A 10,668-nucleotide genomic window follows, 5' to 3' on the forward strand; every position below is an offset into this window, starting at 1 on the left:
TGAACTAAGCATTTTGTTCTAAATTACTTATACACATATTATTTTTTTTTTAACTTTGCTTTAGTTTAGTTTATGATAGAATAAAAAATTAAATTCAATACCATTTTTGTATTGTTAATTTCAGGATTTTTGTTTGACATGTTCACTGTACCGGGTAATATGTTTATTAGAATTTTATGGAAATATTTCCACACAATCGTATAATAATCATTAAGTATACAAGGTTTTTGCTTTAATTTCAGAACTTGCACTAACTGGCAACTTTGAATTTCTACAAGGTAATCAATTACCACTTTTATACATTATAAATTTATAATTTATAATGCATTGTATAGAACTATTTGTACAACATTGGTTTCTATTACAAGTTTTCATTTTTTTCAAATTTAGGTTCAATAAATACACAAACACATACTCTGCAACAGAAATTATTTAAATTTTTAGGTAAATATAAAACGTTCAATTTTTTAGAAAACAATTTTTAAAGGCCAATAAGCATCATGAAATGTGATTGCGGCAAAAAAAATTCAGTGAGCAGAAAGTATTTATTTAAACGTTGCTAGAGAATAATTTAATGTTAATAATCTATTTTGCATTGAATAATTGGTAAAATAAATACCGTTTATTCGTTTCAAAACGAATGTTATGGATAAATATAACGACCTGGTTTGATCAACTGTATAATGATGTTATATTTTTGTTACAGGTATTCCTATAATCTACCCAAACCAAAGTAAATACAAATTTAATCGTTCATTAAAAAAAAAGTTATAGTTTGATTGAACGATATAACTTTCTTTATTTGATTTTATTTACATTATATTTTTATTAAACTAAAATTTAGTTGAGGATACATAATATATAACATCAGGGCGTACAATTTCAAAATAAAAACATAAATACGAATATATTAATAATTTTTGTATTATTAATACGGTAATATATTAATTTATGCAGGTTATGAAATTATAGGAAAGACCACACGTAGAAAAACAAGAACTTATCTTACTGGAAAAGCTTTAGACAATTTACTTGACCAAATATATGGTAAGTATTTAAGTATAGAGTTTGAGTGGTATTGTTTTTCTGATAACATGTATTCTTACAGGTGTTTCATAATTGATAACACAATCAATATTTTTTTAACTAAATGATAAAATTATGGCTTTTCTCTTTGGAGACTCATTAATTTTTGTTATTTTTCAATATTTAAACTATTTTCTAGAGCGTGGGGGGGTCGGCTTTATGTTAATACTCAAATATTTGACATTGATTAGCTGCCACTGTCATGGGTAAATAAAATAAACCAGGTTGATTAACCATAAACAATTTTTATATTATTTTTACAGATATTCCTCCACTTGATGATGAAAACCAAAGTAATTACAAAGCAATCTCTTTCTGTTATATATCCGATTGTCATTTGAAATCAGGGGTTCGGAACTAATTCCGGAACGTGTTCGTTCATAACTCCCTGTTGTAATCGTTCCGGAACTTGTTCCTTTGATATTTGTTCCGGAACAAATAAAATGTAATTGTACCTTGTCATTATTAATAATTTATTAATGGAGCAAAATGTATTTGTTCTACGTATTATGTTGTTTCATTCGAGTTTATTGAAGGTGCACATTTTTTTTGTTACTTCAGCCTTTGTGTGTGGTATTTTAGAAACAATAGACACATTTATGTAAGTTAAATGTTAATTCATTTACCAACATATTATAGTTAATGCATTTGATATAACAATTAATGTTATTTTCATTGTACATAAATGTATATAGTACCGGGTGATTGGTTAACTATGGACCACTCAATATCTTAGAAGATATTAGACTTTTTTAATTTTTTTTTTTGTACTATTATAGTTATTAGGTGGGACAAATTTAATGTATTTTTCAAAATTTTAACACCATCCCTTATGCGTTAAAACCATATCAACTTTGGATTTTTAAATGGTAACCCCCAATTTTTTTTTGATGATCGTGTTTATTTTTTTTAAATTTAATTTTAGGCGTAAAAACTAGGTAAATCGATTGAGTAGTTAACGAGCTACACAGTTTTAAAATTAAAGGGAGTGTAAAAAATAAGTTAAATATCTTGGAGACGCTAACATATTAAGGTGACACTTGACTGCTCTCTGTTATTATTTATTGACAATTAACTTTGACAATAGCTATAGTAGCGTTTAAAAATCATAACCGTACCAAACACTATTTACTTTAGGTAAATAATTCACCGATAGTAAATAATAATGATAACCGCTATATCGACTGACAAATAATATACCACCACTACACACTTTTACATTTATTTGTAAAATAGTAGGTATGTTTAATTTGTTATCAATACCTTGTGTATATTTTTCCAGCATTTAGCAATTATATGTTTTGGTTAATTTGACACATTTTGTTTATTCATGCGATTTGTACGTCTTAATTTCATAGTATATTATAATAATATAGTATCATAACTTACTAGATCTATGAACTTGTCAACATTTATTGTGTTTTAAATAATAACATTGATATTAAATATCCATAATCAATGTGAATACCAAGATGGAGTTTTGCTCAAGTGACAAGTCTATAAAACCTATAACCTTACTTATAAAATGTATGCACATCAAATATCAAAATTAAAGGTACTTATAATAATAATATGTTATTTAAAATAAATAGAGTAATTTGAATTATGCTTGATGATATTTTAATTAAAACTTTTATTTTTACAGTATTATGTCTTTGTTCTGAGAAACTTATAAATGTGTAGTTTTGTGTTTTAACATATTGGTATCTGAATTCAAAGAAAAAGTATAAAATTCTTTATGAAAAAATTGAATCCTCAATCATCGTTTACTGAATCAATAATAGGTAAGATAATGTATTTATTGATATAGGTGTATTGTATAAGTACATTTTTTTATTAGAAAAATATAATTAATCGTTTTTAATTATTCATGAACATATAAAATGTTTTTACATAATAAGTTTTTTTGGATTACTTATGTTTATCATACTTAATATGTTTAATTAAAATGTGTTACTTAAAAATTAACGTTTAACTTAAAAATTATCATACTTGTATAATTATAAAAAATATATGTGTATACTGATATTTGTTGCTTAACCATATAATTATTTAAGTATCTAAGGAACTTATTTAATTTTTTTAATTATATGTTTCAGTATGTTCAATATTAATATGGACTATCTCAACTTAAATTGATATTTGTTATTGTCTACAACTACACTACTACCAACGTCAAATTTGGTGTATTATATTATTGTAGTCAATCAGTCTAATCTAATTCCATCAATACATTGTCAAATGTTGTGGTATTCAATTTTCAGGAAATTTATAGGTGTTTTATTTTAAGGTAAAATATATAAGATCATCAGTTTGCAATAATTTAGTTAATTTTTATGAATTCATCTCTAACAATTTATTTTTATTATTATTATTTTTTAGTTACTGTGGCACACTATTGCAGATAACGGTTTTCCATTAAGTCAGTAAGAAGAATAAGATGGATTCACAAGTTCAAATCAAATATTAGACAACTATATATATTTAGTTATTCAGCTAAAAATGTAATTCAATAAAATAATTTAAAAGTACTTTATCATTTTAAAAGTGACATAAAGTTTTTAAACACACATATACTTAACATATCTATAATTATTATACATTATTTATTAATTATTAATGATGAATTCTTTATTTAATATTAATTTAATCTAAAATGCTGCTGAGAATGTTAATATTTCTAAAATATGTTATTGTCTTAATCCAAATCTTGAAATTATTTTCATGATGGCATAGTTTTGGCATTAGCTATTACAGAATTTATTGACAACTTTCTAGTGGTTTACGATTAAGTTTTTATAAGTAATAAAGTAAATAAAATTATAAAACACAAAATAGAAAAAAAAAAATGTTAACTGTGTAAAAAAGTAAATTGAATGAATATACTTATAAATATTTTTTAACTTAAATATGTAAATGGAGATGGATTTCTTCTAGTGGGAAATTATCAAACAAACTTTACCGTCCAAGGTAACTTCCTATAAATACATCACTATATACAGCAATATGTTGTACCTCTATTATTTACAAGTTAATTATAGATATGTTAATTTTATTTAGTCTTAGTTTTACAATATGATTTAGCAAATAAAAATGTTTATTCGTATCTTATAAGTGTATTATTTATCTTGTTACTTGTTTTTTTATTTTACTATTATCATAATAAACATAACATAATATAGTATTTAAATGTTTGTTAGTAATATTATTATTGAATTTTAAGCTTATGACTGTTAAAAAAGCCATACAAAAACAAAAAAAATTGTACTTTTTCATTGTCACTCTAAATTTTTGTTTATACCTCGTACAACGAAAAAAACAATAATTTATTAAATAAAAAACATACTTTTACTGTTCATATTATGAACACATTAAAATAAGTAAGAATAGTCAATACTATGAAATATATACAGTATAATATACTAGTATAGTATAGTAGTGTAATATAATAAAGAGTTAATAAATGAATACAGCTTTTAATAATTAAAAATACTGAACTAGAAATAGTTAAAATTGACGCGTTACAACTTTAAATTATAAAAATGAAAATTTATTTTAGTGCACAAGTATTGGATGAACGTATTTCTTATGGAATCCTTTGTTATCTAAACATTTTAAGAAACACGCTAGATGCCTTATAAAGATGTTGTTTGACATCTTAAGTACCTATCATAACCAGTTCAGACAAATGCTAAAATAGTTTCTGTACATATTAAGTTTAGTTTTGGTTTATTTCTGTATATATTCTGTACATATTATCTTTTAACTGTATGTAATACAACATTATACTAAAAAAACAAAAAATAGAATGTTATTTATTAAAGTTTTTTTAAAAATATTTTCACTAACAGAATTAATAATTTGACTAGATAAGACACCAGTACAAGTAACACTTATTAAGACCAAGACGCTAAATATTTAAAGTAAAAACTAAGACGCTAAATAACCATAATAATTGAAAAATTAGAATAATGAACTTTTTTATTAGTTTTCAAGTAGTCGTATTTTTATAATAATTTGTTCTGTTTTGATATTAATCTACACTAGTAACGAATCGTTTTGGTAGAACCACGGTATATACTCTATATAAGACCGTGATTAGACCACGGTAACCTATGGTTGAAATTGAAAAAAAAAAATATTTACTAGGGCTCATAATATTGTTTGTTAACAGCAGCTAATGCCTAATATTCAATACGTACAGCTACACCGCACCGCTAGGAACACTACAGAAAAAACAGATAAGAAGACATTACCCATATAATATTGTTATAGATTTATTATTAGTTCGTTTTCATTGTGACCGACGACCGTCAACTATTAACTTTAATCTACAACCGTATCGTTAATCAATCTTATTTTGTGAAACGTAAGATCCGGCGATAAACGATTTTTTTCTTTAGCTGTAAAACTTATAAAAGCATCTCATATAGGCCAATATTATAATATTGTAGTACTAAGCTATAACTTTAAAAGTACTTGTCTGATTTAGCTAGTTTTTACGCCTAAAATTAAATTAAAAAAAAATAAACACGATCACCAAAAAAAAATTGGGGGTTACCATTTAAAAATCTAAAGTTGATATGGTTTTAACGCATAAGGGATGGTGTTAAAATTTTGAAAAATACATTAAATTTGTCCCACCTAATAACTATAATAGTACAAAAAAAAAATAATTAAAAAAGTCTAATATCTTCTAAGATATTGAGTGGTCCATAGTTAACCAATCACCCGGTATATACATGGTGAAAGTTAATAGAGTTATTATAATACATTTATACATACTAAGAAAAATGTATCCAACTAATCCATCAAAACCATCAGTCCTTTAATCATAAATTAAACTTGCAAAGTTAAAAAACACTTAACTTATATTAATTTAATACTTTTTTAGATATATACGGGCTATAATATATGGGTAATTTACAGTATAATTTTTTTACATGATATATACAGGGTGATTATTTTATCATGGACCACTCAATATCTCATAGGGTTTAATAAGAAGTTAACTTTTTTTTCATATTGTTGTTATATAATGTGATCTCAATTTTTCACAATTTTTTTGTTTTTACTAAACTCGAACGAAACAACATAATACGTAGAACAAATACATGTTGCTCCATTAATAAATTATTAATAATGACAAGGTACAATTACATTTTATTTGTTCCGGAACAAATATCAAAGGAACGAGTTCCAGGTATCAGTTCCGGCACGAATATTTTAAGGAACGAGTTCCGGGTATTTGTTTCGGAACATAAAAGAGAAATGAGTCAAATAGGAACGAATTCCGAACCCCTGTTTGAAATAATACTTACAACGTTTTTCGTTAGAATTGAATATTACTTTTAGCTTATTTGAAAGATATATATTTAGTTTTATATATATTCATTTGTCCACACAGTAATTATAATAAAATAAAATTTTAGTTTGGGAGACTTAAAACATATTACTAATATTATATTTACATTAAAATGTTGAACAGCGTGAATCAATTTTTAACAATACAATTAAGCTAACGAAGCGGTTTCTGATTTTTTTACATAAATAATTTTTTTAGTATTACCTTATCTGTGAACTGTTGCCTTTAACATACTAAACTTAATGTTTTTCTTGACTGGACTTACCTTCTTGGTCTGCCATTTTATGTTAAAAAATGTCATATTGTGATATTTTCCAACAAACCGCATAATTCTTTCACGATTACTTTTTTTGTTGTATTCTAAAGTTTAAAGATCACTTAATGGCGGTAGCTAACATAGCCTTAAAGCCATATTTTTTTTGTAACACCAGATTTTGCGTTAATTAATTGGTTGAAATAATGGTATTTTTCGAGTGACTGTTATAGATAAAAGTTACAACCAGTGTTGATTTACTATATAATTGTTTTATATTTTTGTTACAGCTGTTACTGTACATGATGATAAATACAAAATAATTTACAAAGCTACTCGTTAGTATTAAATAGAGCTTACGGCTTGTTTGAAAGATAAAATTTGCTTTATATATTCTTTTATTCACACAATAATTACAATTAAGCAAACTTTTAGTTGAGGAGACTTCTTTTAAGGGTTCTAGGATATGGAGTAGTCTTTTAGCAATCTTACCAAACAATGGTTCAGATAACAATTTAGCAAATACAGAATACATTTTTAGCCTATGTCGTCTTTTTACTAAAAATACAGCAGCCTCTTCACGACTACATCGCTGTCCACACTTTCTGTAACCTAATCATGGATGATCTTCGGACTAACAAATCGAACTCCATTTTATTTTTGCACCCCTTCTAGACTCCACCAACGCTGCTAATATTCTTTTTATCATATCTTTTTACGTTTCTTCCCACTGTTTTTGTACTAATTAAGACGTTAAGCTAGAAAATTAAAAAATATGCGAATATATTAATAAATATTATATTTTCAACCCAGTTTTTCAAGTTTATGTATATTTATGCAGGTAGAGCAATTAATAAATTGAACGAACTTGGAAAGTCGAGAAGAGTTCTTACTGGAAAAGCTATACGAAATGTACTTACCCAAGCATTAGGTGAATATAAATCGACATTTTTAATAATATCTATTTCTTCAGCGTGATTTAATATGAATAACACAACCAATTTTTCTTAACTACTAAAAATGTGAGGTTTTGTTGTTGGAGATATTTTAATTTTTGTTATTTTTCAATATTACACATTTTTTAAACACAACTTTAGTGCGTAAGGGGGTTTTTGGATTTATGTTTTTACTATAATATTTGTTATTGCTCAATTTATTTTTAAATAACTACAAATTTGTAATTTTTATGTGTTGAACCACTTTAATTATTGTTATTTTGCAATATTTCTCACAACATATTAATTTTTTCATAATTTGTTCTGGAGCTCTAGCCTCTAGCAACAAGAACACTTTGTTGAAAATTTTGATAGGCTTTAATAGTTTTGAAAATAGTTTTGGATAATTACTTTAAAAGTATTTTTAATGAAGTTCCGAATTTAGGATGAGAATTCAAATGCCGTAGATAAATGCATGCAGATGATAATAACTATACTTCATCCTTCCTCTTTTTCTGTTAATAACTTTAAAAATAACTATCCACAAATGGTTATCGTCCAGTCAATCATGAATGATTGACTGGACTATCAATGTATCTATACTGTATAGTATGGATATCGAACCATCATGCTTGATAGTGATGCATTGTATAAGTTGTTTTATTTACGTTTAGTAAATTTGTCTTGCACAATAAAGTGAAATAGTTACTAGTAAGCTGAATTTGGCAATTTTTAACTACTATTTTCTTAATTTTTAGCTGAACTGATTTCGTATGACAAGATGCATTCTGTTTATAAATTTTGTATGTTGATATCATTGTGGATTAGTTCAAAAACGGCTTCAATACTGTTAGTTTCTGTAGGTCATGAAGAGAATGATAATGATACTTGTGTAGTACATGATGAGGACGGGAATGCTGTAAAATACAGATCATTTAAGGGTATATATTGGCAAGTAAATGTCAATAAAACGGATACTAAAATAAAAGAATTAAATGTACAGCTACTCGACGATTCCAGTATCCCACGATTTGAGATACGTAAACCATCAACATTTTAGACTAGTATCACATGTATGTTTCTATAATATTAAAAATAATTTTTACATATTGTACTAACATCCAAATTGTTATATTATGTTATGGTTTTTCTAAAATAAACTGTGTTTGCTCACAGTTATAAACTCATATTTTGTTGCTTAAGAGCTATTATTATTATTGTTGCATACCTATGATTTATTTTTACCGGGAGAAAGTTTTTAGGTCTGAATTGGTAACCTATGAGAAGGAAAACGGTAGGCTCTCGCCAGACTATTTATTGCCCAAAGAGAGATAATTTATAATATTTACAGTTCAATATTCAATTTTATAAGAACGAAGAATGTTTTTAGGCTTTTCCCTAATAAACAAAAGATTTGCGTGTATAAGATAGACGTAGAAGCAGACAAGAGCCAAGTAATGACAAAAGCTAGAATGACAGTAGAGCAGTCATCCAGAGAGTAGAGAAGAGATATCAAACCTGTAAGAGTAAGAGTGTAAGAATTTTCTCTGAACTCTTTCGATCATGGCGCTGGCATTAGCGGTAGCTTGGTCCTAGCACACTGGCATACTCAAAGATCAGACGGACAAGAGAACAATAAGGGAGTTTAAAGGATAGAAAAATATTAAAGATTTGAGTGGAATGACTAAAAAACTCAAGAAGCTTTACTCTTTAGTGCCTTGCATAATTTTTTTTGGATATGAGCCACTGGGGAAATATTTCAAAAAAAGGATGAAACCTAAATCACGGACGGTCTCATATTACAAAGTTTAACCGTTTTAATTTCCATTTACTATGACTTTGCAAAGGTAACATATTACAAAATTAAAAAAAATATGTTCCATTTTGGACAAACGAAGAACAAACTTGTTTTACGTATAGTAATAATAATAATAATAATAATAATAATAATAATAATAATAATAATAATAATAAATATATTTATATTTTCCAAGAAAATGAGTGTCTTACACCTGTAATAAATATTATAGTATAGCATATAAACACTCCAAAAAGCGGAGACTACTGTGCTAAATGTTGTTGACCTAATTCAAGTGGAATATGTATGTATTTTGATTTGAATTGTAAATTAACATTGTAGTGTAGCACAGTTGTATTATTTACTGCACATTAGTTGTATACATATATTATAATATATACGATTTTTATAAAAACTTTATACTCTGTTTCGGAATTAAATAAATATGTTAGTCTTAACGAAAAATTACCATACTGCTTATGTTAATAAATTCGCCAAAACCAAACTGTAAAACATATTTACATTGTATTGTATCGGTCAATATAACAGATTTCATTCAACAAGTCGTAAGACAACCATTGACACACTTGGTTTAACTATTGCAATTGTTTAAAATAAGTAAAACTACGAAATCTTCAAAAATAGTAAAACTGTACTCTTTCAATATGTTTTTCTGATTTTCAACTTTTTTTCGCATCTAGACGTTCGATAACATTTATTCTACTTATCCTAATTTATTATACATCAAAACCATAAGTTTTTATAGTAATTGAATTTATTCGACAATATTTTGCTAAGTAATAGAAAGTTAACGTTGAAAGTTAAAAACTCGACAATTTTTTTTTTAGGATTTTTCTCAGTTGTGAGGGGGGGGGGAAGAAGTCGACGTTCCCTAATTTAATAAATTGAATATAACAAAAAAATAATAGCGACGCGTCACAACGACATGTCCCAAGTTAACTAAACACCATTTTGTACTGAATAATCTTTCAAAGATGAAAGTTAAATATGCAGTCCAGGTAGGATTTATAAATTTGTATAGTATATTAGTATTATAAGTATCTATAGTTGTTATGTATAATAGTTTACATTCAATAAAATACAAATAGTTTCCAATTTTTAATGGCAAATTTGTTTTATGGTTGAATAATTTTAAATAGGTTTTTAGTAAATCCATGGCGGTAGGTATAAATGTATACAAAAATAAAAACTATGATGGTTTTAAAGATTC

General features: G+C 25.9%; 1 long non-coding RNA gene across 1 annotated transcript; it reads left to right on the plus strand.

Annotated features, from left to right (window-relative positions):
* The first annotated feature begins 958 nt into the window (after positions 1-958).
* LOC126846007 (uncharacterized) lies at positions 959-7,044 on the plus strand. Its single transcript, XR_007686852.1, has 3 exons — positions 959-1,047; positions 1,350-1,379; positions 6,995-7,044. It is a non-coding gene; the product is annotated as an uncharacterized LOC126846007 (long non-coding RNA).
* The last annotated feature ends 3,624 nt before the right edge of the window (positions 7,045-10,668 follow it).

The sequence above is a fragment of the Adelges cooleyi genome, unplaced genomic scaffold (genome assembly GCF_023614345.1).
Source record: "Adelges cooleyi isolate 19-005CV unplaced genomic scaffold, UGA_ACOO_1.1 ACOO_flye_CR_arks_rails_tigmint_CR_PRNA_81, whole genome shotgun sequence".
NCBI lineage: Eukaryota > Metazoa > Arthropoda > Insecta > Hemiptera > Adelgidae > Adelges > Adelges cooleyi.